This window comes from Dendrobates tinctorius, unplaced genomic scaffold, assembly GCF_039654945.1.
Source record: "Dendrobates tinctorius isolate UK_male_01 unplaced genomic scaffold, ASM3965494v1 ptg000184l, whole genome shotgun sequence".
NCBI lineage: Eukaryota > Metazoa > Chordata > Amphibia > Anura > Dendrobatidae > Dendrobates > Dendrobates tinctorius.
In genome coordinates this window covers 1,647,716-1,658,637 of record NW_027361851.1, presented here as the reverse complement: position 1 = coordinate 1,658,637, position 10,922 = coordinate 1,647,716, and positions in this window count along the sequence as shown.

The window sequence follows — 10,922 nt, the reverse complement described above, 5'->3', positions numbered from 1 at the left end:
AAACAGAGCCCCTAAGGCGGAAACCTGTACTTTTAACGTACTTGTGGAGAGACCCATTTCGAGACCCCTCTGGAGGAATTCCAGAATTTGTTTTATGGGAATTCCGTCCCTGACATCAAACTGAAAGGTGGACAGGAATCGCCTCCAGGTTCTAGCATAGATATTTGTAGTAGTCTGTTTTCTGCTATTCAGGACGGTGTCAATTACATTTTTGGAGAACCCTCTGTCCTTTAATAGTGTCCTCTCAAACACCACGCCGTGAAATGGAGTTCCGCTACCTGTGGGTGGCTGACTGGCCCCTGGTAGAGGAGATCCGGAAGGTTCGGCAGTACCCAGGGATCGCATACAGACATGGTCCTTAACCATGCGAACCAGGTCCTCCTGGGCCAGAAGGGGGCAATCAATATGACCCTTGCCCGATCTTCCTTACTACCAGAGGTAAGAGGTTTAATGGCGGAAAGGCATATGCTAGAGAGAAGTCCCATCTTATCAGGAGGGCATCCATTGCCAGTGGATTTTCCCTGGGATTCAGAGAGCAAAATGACTTTTCTTTCCTGTTTTCTCTGGTGGCAAAGAGGTCTACCTCCTGCTGACCCCACTTGCGGACAATCTGGTTGTAAATATCTGTGTTTAAAGCCCATTCTCCTTGCTTTAGGGCCCTGCGGCTCAGAAAGTCTGCCTTCATGTTGCCTTTTCCCCTGATGTGGAGCGCAGTTAAAGATCGAAAAAAAATTTCTGCTATCTGAAGGAGACGTTCCGTTATCCGCATCAGGGCGTCGGAGCGAGTTCCACCCTGGTGGTTGACATAGGCTACTGCTACCTGGTTGTCCGAGAGTATCCTCACATGATGGCCCTGTGGATACATAATGAGTTCTTTAACTGCCAATTCAATCGCCAGCAGCTCCCTCTGGTTAGATGAGGTCTCAGCATCAGAGTCCCAATGTCCCTGTACCACCATGTCCCCCATATGGGCCCCCCCAAAGGACTAGCATCTGATTATTACGTGGGTTATCTGCATCACACAGGGCACCCCTGAGGCTAAGTTTCCGTCATCGAGCCACCACCTAAGAGATGTAAGAGTTGAGGGGTTTAGCAATACTTGACCTTGCAAGGAGCCCTCTAAGGTTCTGCTCTTAACCAGGACGTCCTTCTGAAGGGCCCTAGTGTGGAATTGTGCCCACTTTACTGCTGGGATACATGAGGTTATGGAGCCTAACAGGGACATGGCCTGCCTGAGGGTCATGGAGGGTTTATCAATTGCCCGAAGAACCTGCTGCTGTAATTTATCTAATGGTAACAGACACTGCTGAGTTTCTGAATTTAACAGTAAACCTAGAAACTTCTGGACCCTTAAGGGCTGAAATCGGGATTTCTCGTAATTTATTATCCACCCAAGGTTCTCTAATCTGGACTTAGCTTTCTCTAACTGGGATAGACAATGGTCCACCGCATTTCCCACAATCAAAAAATCATCTAAGTATGGGACAATTAAGATGTCAACTTCCCGTAAATGCGCCATAACTTCGGCCACTATCTTTGTGTATACTCGGGGTGCTGCTGAGAGACCAAAGGGAAGGGCTCTATACTGATAATGACGGATTATACCGTCTATTGAAACCACCACTGTCAGGAATTGCTGGAAATCTGCGTGGATAGGCACATGATAGTGCGCATCTTTCAAGTCCACGACTGCCATAAAACACCCTTCAAAGAGCATTTTTATTGTTGAATTGATGGACTCCATTTTAAAAGGTGCGATTAACCAAAAACTCAAGGAAACGTAAATTAATAATCGTTCTAAATGTCTTATCCGGTTTTTGGATTAGGAATAAGGGAGAGTAGAAACCTCTACCTCTCTCAGATTCCAGAACCTCTATCAGGACGTTTTTCTGGCACAGGCTCAAGACCTCCGCTTCTAAAGCAGCTTGTTCGAGAGGTGAAGATCTCAAGGGTGTTGGTTTAAAGGTATCCCGTGGGACCTGAGTGAACTCCAACCTGAGCCCGGTGGATATTACCTTCCACACCCAGTCCCTATTGGTGATCTGTAACCACGCTGGGAGGAAGGATGACAGTCTACCCCCCACAGGAATTGCTAGTCATTGGTTCTGTCTCTTTTGCTCTCTCGATGAGCGCCTGAACATAAAGCCCGTACCTCTTCTTCTCCTCCTATCCTCCCATCTGGGACGGTCTCTATTAGGTGAAGGATTACGCCTTCTCCCCTGACCGAATCGCCTTCTATTAAATGGACGTCGGTAAGATGCAAACCAAAGATTTGGGAATTTTTTCTTATCATCCCCGGCCTTCTCAAGCAGTTCGTCCAGGACTGCCCCGAATAAATATTCCCCCTCACACGGGATAGTACAGAGTTTCGCCCTGGATTGAATATCTCCTGGCCAGCACTTTAGCCACAGGGCTCTACGAGCCGCATTAGAGAGTCCTGCTGCCCTGGCGGCCATTCTTACTGTATCCGCTAGGAAGGCTGCGCCTTCCTGGATTATTGGTAGGGCCCCGAGAATTGTCTGCCTAGACGTTCCCTGCTTTAACTGCAATTCTAACTGGTCCAACCAGACCATCATGGACCTGGCCGTGCATGTTGACGCTACTGCTGGTCTTAAGGAACCGGCTGCCGTCTCCCAGGTATTTTTAAGGAAGGTATCTGCCTTCCTATCTAAAGGATCTTTAAGGGACCCCATGTCTTCAAAAGGTAGTGAGGATCTTTTTGATGCCTTCGCAATTGCCGCATCTAATTTGGGGGCCTTGTCCCCAGTGTCCACTAGGGTGACCGGATCTCATATGGGGGGGGGGAAAAAATGTCAGAATCTTGTTCGTCTGGACCCCACAAAACGATTCCCCTTTCCAGATATTGAGAGAGCCAAAATTTGAGCTCGATCAAACGACGTTAACCCGTGCCACTCGTCGCTCAAAGTTTGAAAAAATCCAAATTGAGGTATTTTAAGATTTAGGTATTTTGCATAGTCTGTTAGACTATAAAGAATGTGACAACAACATTGCAGAAATAGCCCTGACCAAATTTTTGAACCATTTGTGGTATTTGAATGCAGAGTTGGTGGGATTATCGTTTTTTGATCCCGCCATTACAGACAATGAAAAGTTGTTAATGGCTAATAAATTGCTCAGTAGCACAGATGAACCATCAGAGCACGCTAACCTACATGAGTTGATAATTTTACATAGTTATCTAATCTATTCTAGAGCTTTTGTTAAAGTAGTTTTTGAAACGTCAGAATATAATGCTCGGCATTTGCTTACAACTTGCAGGACATATTGCTTTTGTTCTTCATCTTTTGTCAGAAGGTCGTTAAAGTCGGTTACTTCCTACCTCTTAATTTTTCTTTCCTAACTTTTGGATTTACAACCCTAGCGTGCTCTGATGGTTCATCTGTGCTACTGAGCAATTTATTAGCCATTAACAACTTTTCATTGTCTGTAATGGTGGGATCAAAAAACGATAATCCCACCAACTCTGCATTCAAATACCACAAATGGTTCGAAAATTTGGTCAGGGCTATTTCTGCAATGTTGTTGTCACATTCTTTATAGTCTAACAGACTATGCAAAATACATAAATCTTAAAATACCTCAATTTGGATTTTTTCAAACTTTGAGCGACGAGCGGCACGGGTTAACGTCGTTTGATCGAGCTCAAATTTTGGCTCTCTCAATATCTGGAAAGGGGAATCGTTTTGTGGGGTCCAGACGGACAAAATTCCGACATCGATTTTTTGCGGTCACCCTAGTGTCCACCGTCGGATCATCAAAGGGATATCTACGCTTGAGGGCTGGTGGTAGCGACCCTCTTTTATCTGTTTTTTTTCCACTCTCTGCGGGTCAGATCCTGAATTTTTTCATTCAATGGGAAGACTCTTCGCTTTCTCTGCTCCAGCCCCCTGAACATGACATCCTGCATGGATAACTGAGGCTTAGGCTTCTCCACTTCCATTGTCCCTCTGACTGCTTTTACTAGCTTGTCTACTCGGTCAAGCGGCAGACAAAACCGACCCAAGACCTCATCTTCTTAGGAGGACGAGGGAGATGAAACATGGGAGCCCTTCCTTCTCCTCCATTCTGCCGAAGAGTCAGACTCCACAGGGTCCCCACCCCTTAAGCTTTCTGATTGGGACATGGATTTCAGGGTTTCCTTCATCTCTGCCCTGACTATGTCCCTTAAAGTCGCAGCTACCACCGGCAATTCCTCCGCCACTGTCTGCTGGATACAGGGGGGGGGGGGCGGACACAACTTTTTGGGGCATGCGTCTGGTAACGGGCATGCACAGAGTGCGCATTCCCTGTGTTTGTTTTTACTTGTAGCTTTCTTGACCTAGAATAAAACACAGAAGTAGGCCCCGTCACTGAGTGAACATTCACGAAGATCACTTACCAGTGCCACCATTAAATACCGGAGAATGAGGGGGGATTTTTCTCAGTCGATGCTCCTGTCCGCCTAGAGGAGCCTTTATGACTGGATTGGTCACTTCATCCCGCATGCTCCTTACTGTCACGGGACTCTCCTTTTTTTGTTTGACCTGCCGAAGGTTATCCAGGGGCGGCAATGATGATTGTCGCTGCTGCTGCAGTCGTTGCTGCTTCTGCTGCTGCTGCTCCTCCTTGGTCAGACCTCATCTGTAATATTGTGTCCAGTTTTGGGCACCACATTTTAAAAAAAACACATCAACAAACTGGAGCAAGTTCAGAAAAGAGCAACCAGAATGGTGACCGGTCTGCAAACCCTGTCTTATGAGGAAAGGTTGCAGGATTTGGGATTGTTTAGTTTGCAAAAGAGAAGACTGAGAGGAGACTTAATAGCTGTCTACAAATATTTAAAGGGCTGTCACATTGTAGAAGGATCAACTTTATTCTCATTTGCACAAGGAAAGACTAGAAGCAATGGGATGAAACTGAATGGGAGGAGACACAAATTAGATATTAGAAAAAACTTTTTGACAGAGTGATCAATGAGTGGAACAAGCTGCCACGAGAAGTGGCGAGTTCTCCTTCAGTGGAAGTCTTCAAACAGAGGCTGGATAGACATCTGACTGGGATGATTTAGCAAATCCTGCTTTGAGCAGGGGGTTGGACCGGATGGCCCAGGAGGTCCCTTCCAACTCTATGATTCTATGCTGCTGGCTCTCCATCATTGCATGCAATAATGTGGCCAAGGCATGGCACCCATCTAGGATCCTGCCTATATACCCCTCCTCCGGACAGCAGATTTCTTCCTGCCGCGCCCTCCCCCCTAAAGGGCCTCCTCTGGCTGGCGCGCTCCCCACGGGTAAACCGGCGTCTCTCAGATGGGTGCCGCCATCTTGGGCCCCCGTGCCTGCGCAGTGGCGCCGTCGACCCAGAAGCGCCCCCAGGCTCCTCCCCCTGATGTCACCGTGACTCCGACGTGACCGGAAGTCACGCGGGACCCCCGGGCGCACCAGTAGGCAGCGCTCCCCGGTCCCAGCACCCTGCAGCCGCGCCGGCCCCCTGATTACCGCGACCGCGCCGCCGGAGCAGGGAGCCCCCCGGGGGCATACATACCGGCGGCGGCTTCTTTATGGAGACAGAAACCCTCCAGATGCTGCTCCCTGCTGCACACGCCACCGCCGTGCCACCCATCCTGGGCCACCGTGGCGTCCTCCTTGAACTCCACACCAGGCAGAGGTAGGAGACCCCCTCGCTACCTGCACCGGCCGGCCTGGGATCCAGTGTTCTGTAGGATCCCGTCCCCTCGGGAACAGGAAACCAACTGATGCGTGGGAGAGGTGCCACCCTTTTGTATCTGTAGGTTTCCTGTTCCTGAAGAGCGGATCCCCTCTCTCGTGGTGCTGTCATGGGAGTCCGAATGAAACTAGATTTTCTTACTTATGGAGCTGCACAAGTCTCCGTACCCATGAGCCAAGGCCTTGGCCAGCACCTCTGTCCTCTCCGGTCAGCAGGATCCCCGCGCGTTTTCGTCCACAGCCCTGCGTCTGGTGCGCCAAAATTGTCATGGATTATTGATTAGGTAGATATACCCTTGTGCGTGCTGTGGCCTGTCCTAAATAGACAGAGTCTTATTGAGCGCTCAAGGAAAGAAAGACGCCAAACCTAGTTAGCAGCAATCCTTTCCAGCAAAAACTCTGCAAGTTTATTGAATATACTTGGTTTTATCAGTTCGTACAAAGGAGTGGTTACTCATTAACATAAAGGCTGAACTTCTTATCTAATTGGTCAGTTTGAATACATGAACATATATGGGTGTCCGACCTAAGGGGACTTAAGCATCAGATGATATACTGCCCCTTGTCTTACAATGTCATCAAGACTCCAATATCAGCTTGGACCATCTGGCCTAACTTCCTCTTCTGTATGTCTGGGACAAATGTCACAAGACAATGCTATCATGAGTTAGCATCAGCTCCCCAGACTGGGTAGCAGGTTATTTCCACCAACTAGTTACGAGGTTCAAACTGTGAATATGTATCAGTGCCAGGGCCGGACTGGGACTAAAATTCAGCCCTGGCATTTGAAGTTACATAGTGACTATATAATATCTTTGTACACTTGTAGTTTACAAGAAGTGAGAGGAGATTAACACGACTATATAACATGTAGTCACAGCTGTGCCCAGTATTTCAGCTCAGTCCTATTTATTACTTTTAGGTACAGTACTCCTCCCAAATCTCTGTCCCCTTTTGTATGCATGATTACAGAATTCCTGGCAGAACTGCTCTCTATTGGGCAACCAGACCCCCTGGTCATAGCTGCCCCTATCATACCTCCCAACTTTTGAAGAAGGGAAAGATGGACAAAGACTGCGGCGCGCACAGCGCGCCGCTGCAAATTTTGGCCACACCCAGCCACACCCATTTCACAACTAGTCACACCCAATCGCACCCATTTAGCACTGCTGATCACACTGACTGGTACTGAGGGCACAGTGGCTGGCATTATGGGCACACTGACTGGCACTAAGGAAGAGAGAAAACAGAGAGAAAAAAGAAAACAGAGAGCGAGAAAGAAAGGGGAAAGAAAGAACAGTGAGAGACAAAGAAAGAACAGAGAGAGACAAAGAAAGAACAGAGAGAGACAGAAAGAACAGAGAGAGACAGAAAGAGGGGAAAGAAAGAACAGAGAGAGACAGAGAAAGAAGTAAAGAAAAGAAAGAAAGAACAGAGAGAAAGAGAGGAAAGAAAAAGAAAGAGGGGAAGAAAGAACAGAGAGAGAAAAAAGAAAGATTAGAGAGAGAAAGAAAGAACAGAGAGAGAAAGAAAATGAGGGAAAGACAGAACAGATAATGAAAGAACAGAGAAAGAAAGAAAAAGAGAGAAAGAAAGAGAGATTCTACAAAGATACTATAGCAGCCCCGCTCCCATTGTAGTGCCCACCTGAGCCTCCCGCTGCAGGACCTATCACGATCCGCTCACATGGCCGGCATCCCCGATTCCAAGGCGATCCTGCTGTCTGCGCTGTCGGAGGAGGACACGGTGATGGATCTGAAGCATTCCTGGTTCTGTCACAATCTCCTCAAGAAATTATCTCATTTCCGGTCAGCTTCCAGCACATCACTTCAGGTGGAACGTCATGTGTGTGTTTTAAAATGCTCCTCGGGGCTCCGCCGTGTACTCCTGTGTCCGTGGGAAAAGCCCGCTTTGTATACACGCGGCTCCGCTCCGTCCACCTCGTCCACGCTCCGTCCACACTGTAAATCCTGACCCCACACATACTTACCTCAACCAGCACCATGACAACAGCAAAGCAGAGTCTTGCAGATGGTAGAGGCAAGGCTGAGCACACAGGACCTGTGATGAGGTCACAGGAGGGGAGGAGTCAGGGGTGACATGATCGGGGGGTCTGGACAAAGGCTCCTGATCATGTGACCCCCTGACTCCTCCCCTCCTGTGACCCCATCACAGGTCCTGCGAACAGAGCGAGCAGGCAAGCGAGTGCGACGCTGTGAGTGGCTGCGGGGGGGGGGGGAGAGGGGGTCTCATGCTAAGGCGAGGATGGGTTGCGTGGGGGCTTATCTCCCTGCAGTGCGGGAGGAACTTGAAACTATCACCGCCATGCCCGCAGAGGGCCGGCGGCAGGAGCAACAGTGGCTGCAGCAGCTGGCAAGCGGCCAGATGACGGCCCACGTGACAGCGGCCCAGCGGGAAAATGCCCGATTGGTTATATTGCCAATCTGGGCCTGATCTGTGCTCATATAGGGTGTATATGAGTATATAGCAGTATGTAAGAGTACATAATTATATAGCAGGCAAGTGAGATCTAGATGAAATACATATGGAAATGTATAACAGTACAATTTGGCAGTCCTTCCTTTTTGAGCTTTCCACTGAGTCTGAAAAAAGTTACCGATTACAAATAGGGTATTGGCACACTCAGAAGAAATTGCACAACAAACTGTGAGGTCCAGTTTTTCCTATTAGCCCTTATAAAATTAAAAACCTGGGGCTAAAACAACATTTCAGTGGTACAAATGTAATTATTCTTGCTTCAACATCCAATGAAAAAAATGGCGGCTATAGCAACATTTGTGGGAAAAAAAAAAAATTCATATTTTAATTTTTTCCTTCCACATTGCTTTAATTCCTGTGAAGTACATAAAGGTTAATAAACTTCTTGAATGCTCCTGCATTGCTATACCTTATAACTGCAATCAGACTGCAAAAAGTAAGGAATAAGTATAAAGTTAAAAAAAAAGTAGAAACTTTTTTTTAAATCACATAATAAATAAAATATATTGTACCCATAAATAATGAAAAAACAAATAAAAGTACACATTTGGTATTGCCACAACCAAAATGACATGAACTATAAAATTGTCCCACTAGTTAACCCCTTTAGTGGACACTGTATAAAAAGTCAAATAATGATGCTTTAGCAAAAATAAAATGGTATAGCTAAAAACGTCATCTTGTCCCGCAAAAAAACAAGCCACAATACTGCTCAGCCAAAAAATAAAAAAAGTTATAGCTCTCAGAATAAAGCAATGAAAAAATTATTTTTCCTATAAAAGTTTTATTGCGTAAAAGTGCCAAAAATGAAAAAAAAAAAAAAAAAAAGATATACCGTAAATGGGGTATCACTGCAATCATACAGACCTGAACAATAAAGATGCCTTATCAATTTAACAATATGCGGAATGGCGTAAAAAAGTTTTTAAAAAAAATCCTGAATTGTTTGTTTATTCTGACTTACAAAAATTGGAATAGAAAGCAATCAAAAAGTGGACAGAGAATGGTAGCAATAAAAACATAAGAAGCCCTCACAAAAAATAAGCACTCACATGACTGTTGGCCGAAATATGGACGAATTATAGCTCTCAAAATATGGCGATACAAAAAATTAGTTTTTGAAGACAAAAGGGTCTTTTAGTGTGTGACACCAGCCAAACATAAAAAAAACTATATACAGTGGGTACAGAAAGTATTCAGACCACTTTAAATTTTTCCACTCTGTTTCATTGCAGCCATTTGGTGAATTCAAAAAAGTTCATTTTTGTCTTAATGTACACTCTGCACCCTATCTTGACTGAAAAAAAAAAAAAAGAAAAGTAGAAAATTTGCAAATGTATTAAAAAGTAAAAACTGAAATATCACATGGTCATAAGTATTCAGACCCTTTGCTTTTGAGCTAGTACCGCCATGAGTCTTCTTGGGAACAATGCAACAAGTTTTTCACACCTGGATTTGGGGATCCTCTCCAGTTCCATCAGGGTGAATGGTGAATGTTGGTGGCCATTTTCAGGTCTCTCCAGAGATGCTCAATTCGGTTTAGGTCAGGGCTTTGTCTTGGCCAGTCAAGACTGGTCACACATTTGTTCTGAAGCCACTCCTTTGTTATTTTAGCTGTGTGCTTAGGATCATTGTCTTGTTGGAAGGTGAACCATCGGCCAAGCCTGAGGTCCAGAGCACTCTGGAAGAGGTTTTCATCCCAGATATCTCTGTAATTGTTTCCTTTAATTGCAACCAGTCATCCTGTCCCAGCAGCTGAAAAACACCCCCATAACATGATCTGCCACCACCATGTTTCACTTTTGGGATTGTACTGGGCAGTTGATGAGCAGTGCTTGGTTTTCTCGACACATACCGCTTAGAATTATCACCAAAAATGTCTACAAGTATATTCGTCTCATCAGACTAGATAATCTTATTTCTCATAGTCTGGGAGTCCTTCATGTGTTTAGCAAACTCTATGCGCGCTTTCATATTTCTTGCACTGAGGAGAGGCTTCCGCCAGGCCACACTGCCATAAAAGCCCGACTGATGGAAGGCTGCAGTGATAGTTGACTTTGTGGAACATTCTACATTCTCCCTACTGCATCTGTAGAGCTCAGCCACAGTGATCTTGGGGTTCTTCTTTACTTCTCTCACCGAGGCTCTTCTCCCACGATTGCTCAATTTAGCTGGACGGCCAGGTCTAGGAAGACTTCTGGTGGTCACAAACTTCTTCCATTTAAGGATTATGGAAGCTACTATGCTCTTAGGAACTTTGAGTAGTGCAGAAATTCTTTTGTAAACTTTTCTTTTTTTGTAACAATTTCTGTTTTTTTTTAGTCAAGATAGGGTGCAGAGTGTACATTAAAGAGAAAAAATTAACTTTTTTGAATTTACCAAATAGCTGCAATGTCTGACATGTGATCCGGTGGTTTCCATCTTTTTAGGCGTGCATCAATGAGTCATCAGCCACAGTTTTGTGCATCTCTGACAAAAAAAGGCACTGCTGAACGGCGGCCTCATAACCATGAATGGAACCCTCGGGGGTTTCATCTGTTTATAAATAGAGGCACAGGAGGGCACCACTAAATAACAAAAGCGGATCAACAGTCAGTATAAACCAAGAATATTAAGTAAAAAGAAAAAAAAACGAAAAACCTACTGACCAAACAATCGCAGGGATCACTGCAAAAAGTACAAATTTTATTGATATCA